The 4,393-nt window shown below is 39.2% G+C and overlaps 1 pseudogene; it reads right to left on the reverse strand.

The window, feature by feature from the left end:
• Positions 1–281: 281 nt before the first annotated feature.
• LOC137772564 (prefoldin subunit 4 pseudogene) lies at positions 282–673 on the reverse strand (annotated as a pseudogene).
• Positions 674–4,393: the final 3,720 nt, after the last annotated feature.

Genomic DNA, 4,393 nt, shown 5'->3' on the forward strand with positions numbered 1-4,393 from the left:
CATTTAAGAAGTGCACCTAAACAGATAAAGCCAATAGAATAATTTATCCTTCTTTTTTTAAAAAAGTCATTTTAAACATTATTCAAGTTTAATATAGAGAACAAACTAGTGGTTACCAGTGGGGAGAGGGAAGAGGGGAGGGGATTAAGAGGTTTAAACTATTATATGTAAAATAAGCTACAAGGATATATTGTACAACTCAGGGAATATAGTCAACATTTTATGATAACAAAAGAATTATTCAGGTTTATTAAACACATTTTTAAGGTCTTATAAGATGTTCAACTTTCATCAGCTTCAAGGTTTATGTTGCTCCCAAATTTTGCATATAACTGAACTTTCGAATCTAACACTCACTGAACTGATTGCAGTCTGGATTCTAAGGCATCAATTTCTTCTTGTAAATTTGTCTTTGCTTCTTCTAACACTTCTTGTGCTCATTGTTGAGAATGGCTAATGAAAACATCGCCAATTTTAAATCATTTTGATATCATTAAGCAGTCATCACCTGCAAGCATGATGTACCCACAAGCACCTTCCAGATTTCAAAGTTGTTTCTTTTTTACTTCTATTTCTTCCTTCAGTTCTGGGATTCTACTTGTATTCTGTGCAAATGTGTCTTTTGTTTGTCTTCAGAAGTAACATTGACATCTTCTGCAGCCACCTTCTTCATATGGCTGCCATCTTGGTAGAATAATCCATTCTTTACCTGATTCTGTTGAAAAGAAAAATAAATCTAAAAACACTCCATGCAATGCTCTCAGAATCCATTTTCTTCTCCTGTCCACTTCTAGCCTCTGCTTAGTTTGGCTGCTCTCACCTCAAAGGCCCTGAAAACTTCTCCAACCCCAAACTATTCAGCTCTTTCTCATTTCCCTCACCTCACCCCCAGTACTTTATTATGTGGATTAACTTGGCCTCTTGTCCAGCAATAGGGAAAATAAAGGGGAAAACTGCAGGATCCCTCATAGGATTCCCTTTGGCAGGATGGGATCCTGTGTAGTGACCCCTGTCCCATTCCAATTACTACTATTATTTAAAGCTGTGACAGGACAAAAATGATTAACATATGAGTATTCAAGAGCTTGTCCTAACCCCTGCCCACTAAAAAGACTACATTTTCCCTTCAGTTTCTGCCCATCCTCGCCTGTAAGGAGGGTCTTGCAATGCCAGGTAGACTCTTTTACTTTGGGAATGGGGAACAGAGCTGGAGGGAAAGCAGAGAGGAACCAGATCAGAGGGCAGCAGGGAGGGGGAGGGACGTGGCAAAAGAAGTTAAACCTATTTACTTTCTTAAGAATACAGGAGGGAGGTTTCACTACTGCCCAAGATGTAGAAAGCTGGAAGGAGTGGTGCCCCCATCCTCACAAGAAAAAGCCAGATAAACTACAGATAAGATTATAAAGAGGCAGCTTTGGGAGTGAGGATGTGCAGGAGAGGTACTAGAGGAAAGGTACACAGTACTGTCCCCCTGCCAAGACCCTTCTCTCATCTGGAACAAAACCCTTAAGCTACTTGTGCAAAGGTAGCCAACATTTTTGTCCCCAGGGGCACAGGCAAGATCCCACTGCTGATGAGAGAAGGATAAAAGAAAACTCCCTCTACCCTGATAGAGGGCGGAAAACTGTCCCAGGCCCAGAAGTCTGAACTAATACCACTGCTAGAGGTCCCCTCCTGCTGGAGAAGGGCAGGAAATCCTATCCAGTGCAAGACTCACCACAAATATAAGGCAGAGATTGGCTTCCATGGGGAGGAGGGGCAGGAATGCTGAGAAAGCCCCACCTCTGAGGCCCAGGCACACAGGTCCAGCCTAAGACTCAGCCAGGAACATGACAAAGAGAACATCTCCCCACTCACTGATCCAGACGTTGGGACTATCAGAGGAGGACTTTAAAATACCTAAAAGTAATATATTATAGAATCTAGTGGAAAAGGTGGACAACACACAAGAACAGATGGAAGAATTTCAGCAAAGAGATGGAAACTCAGATTGAGTCTAGTGGAAACCCTAGAAATAAAAATCACAGTATCAGAGATGACGAATTCCTTCAGTGGCTCATCAGTAGGCTGAAAATGGCTGAGGGGTGATTCAGTGAAGATAGACCAATAGAAATTACCTAAACTAAAACACAAAGAAAACAAGAGTGACAAAAAACAAACAAGCAAAACAGAGAACTCAAGAGCTGTGAGACAATATCAAACAGTTAACGTAAGTGTAATTGGAGCCCCAGAAAGGGGAGAGAGAGTGAGAGCAAGAGAGAGGGTCCTTTTATTGTTCAAGAGGAGGGTAAAGATATTAACTACATTAGATTTTGGTAAATTCATGATGCTCTTTTAATGTCTAAAGAAACCACTAAGAAGATAAAAACAGAGCGTATATCTTGATATGATTTCAATTTTCTTAAATTTACTGAGGCTTGATTTGTGACCCAAGGTGTGATCTATCCTGGAGAATGTTCTGTGCGCACTTGAGAAGAAAGTGTAATCTGCTGTTTTTGGATGGAAAGTCCTATAAATATCAATTAAATCTATCTGGTCTATTGTGTCATTTAAAGCTTGTGTTTCCTTATTAATTTTCTGTTTGGATGATCTGTCCATTGGTGTAAGTGAGGTGTTAAAGTCCCCCACTATTATTGTGTTACTGTAGATTTCCTCTTTTACAGCTGTTAGCAGTTGCCTTATGTATTGAGGTGCTCCTATGTTGGGTGCATATATATTTATAATTGTTATATCTTCTTCTTGGTTTGATCCCTTGATCATTATGTAGTGTCCTTCCTTGTCTCTTGTAACATTCTTTATTTTAAAGTCTATTTTATGTGATATGAGTATAGCTACTCCAGCTTTCTTTTGATTTCCATTTGCATGGAATATCTTTTTCCATCCCCTCACTTTCAGTCTGAATGTGTCCCTAGGTCTGAAGTGGGTCTCTTGTAGACAGCATATATATATGGGTCTTGTTTTTGCATCCATTCAACGAGCCTGTGTCTTTTGGTTGGAGCATTTAATCCATTCACGTTTAAGGTAATTATCGATATGTATGTTCCTATGACCATTTTCTTAATTGTTTTGGATTGGTTTTTGTAGGTCCTTTTCTTCTCTTGTGTTTCCCACTTAGAGAAGTTCCTTTAGCATTTGTTGGAGAGCTGGTTTGGTGGTGCTGAATTCTCTTAGCTTTTGCTTGTTTGTAAAGCTTTTGATTTCTCCATCGAATCTGAATGAGATCCTTGCTGGGTAGAGTAATCTTTGTTGTAGGTTCTTCCCTTTCATCACTTTAAGTATATCATGCCACTCCCTTCTGGCTTGGAGAGTTTCTGCTGAGAAATCAGCTGTTAACCTTATGGAAGTTCCATTGTATGTTATTTGTTGTTTTTCCCTTGCTGCTTTCAATAATTTTTCTTTGTCTTTAATTTTTGCCAATTTGATTACTATGTGTCTCGGCTTGTTTCTCCTTGGGTTTATCCTGTATGGGACTCTGCACTTCCTGGACTTGGGTGGCTATTTCCTTTCCCATGTTAGGGAAGTTTTCGACTATAATATCTTCAAGTATTGTCTTGGGTACTTTCTCTCTCTCTTCTCCTTCTGGGACCCCTATAATGCGAATGTTGTTGTGTTTAATGTTGTCCCAGAGGTCTCTTAGGCTGTCTTCATTTCTTTTCATTCTTTTTTCTTTATTCTGTTCTGCAGCAGTGAATTCCACCATTCTGTCTTCCAGGTCACTTATCCATTCTTCTGCCTCAGTTATTCTGCTATTGATTCTTTCTAGTGTAGTTTTCATTTCAGTTATTGTATTGTTCATCTCTGTGTTTGTTCTTTAATTCTTCTAGATCTTTGTTAAACATTTCTTGCATCTTCTCGATCTTTGCCTCCATTCTTTTTCCGAGGTCCTGGATCATCTTCACTATCATTATTCTGAATTCTTTTTCTGCAAGGTTGCCTATCTCCACTTCATTTAGTTGTTTTTCTGGGGTTTTATCTTGTTCCTTCATCTGGTACATAGCCCTCTGCCTTTTCATCTTGTCTATCTTTCTGTGAATGTGGTTTTTGTTCCACAGGCTGCAGAATTGTAGTTCTTCTTGTTTCTGCTGTCTGCCCTCTGGTGGTTGAGACTATCTAAGAGGCTTGTGCAAGTTTCCTGATGGGAGGGACTGGTGGTGGGTAGAGCTGGCTGTTGCTCAGAGCATATATCTTTCAGACTAGTAGAGGGGGAAATGGAATGGCACCAAATAATCAATCCAAATGAAGGTGAGAAAGGAGGGAAAAAGAAATAAAGTAAATAGAATAAACAGAAGCACAAGTAAATGATAGATACAAATCCAATATATCTGTATTTAAATTAAATATAAATAGAGTAAATGCTTTAGTTCAAATACAGAGGTTTTCTGTTCATCAAAAG

The sequence above is a fragment of the Eschrichtius robustus genome, chromosome 11 (genome assembly GCF_028021215.1).
Source record: "Eschrichtius robustus isolate mEscRob2 chromosome 11, mEscRob2.pri, whole genome shotgun sequence".
NCBI lineage: Eukaryota > Metazoa > Chordata > Mammalia > Artiodactyla > Eschrichtiidae > Eschrichtius > Eschrichtius robustus.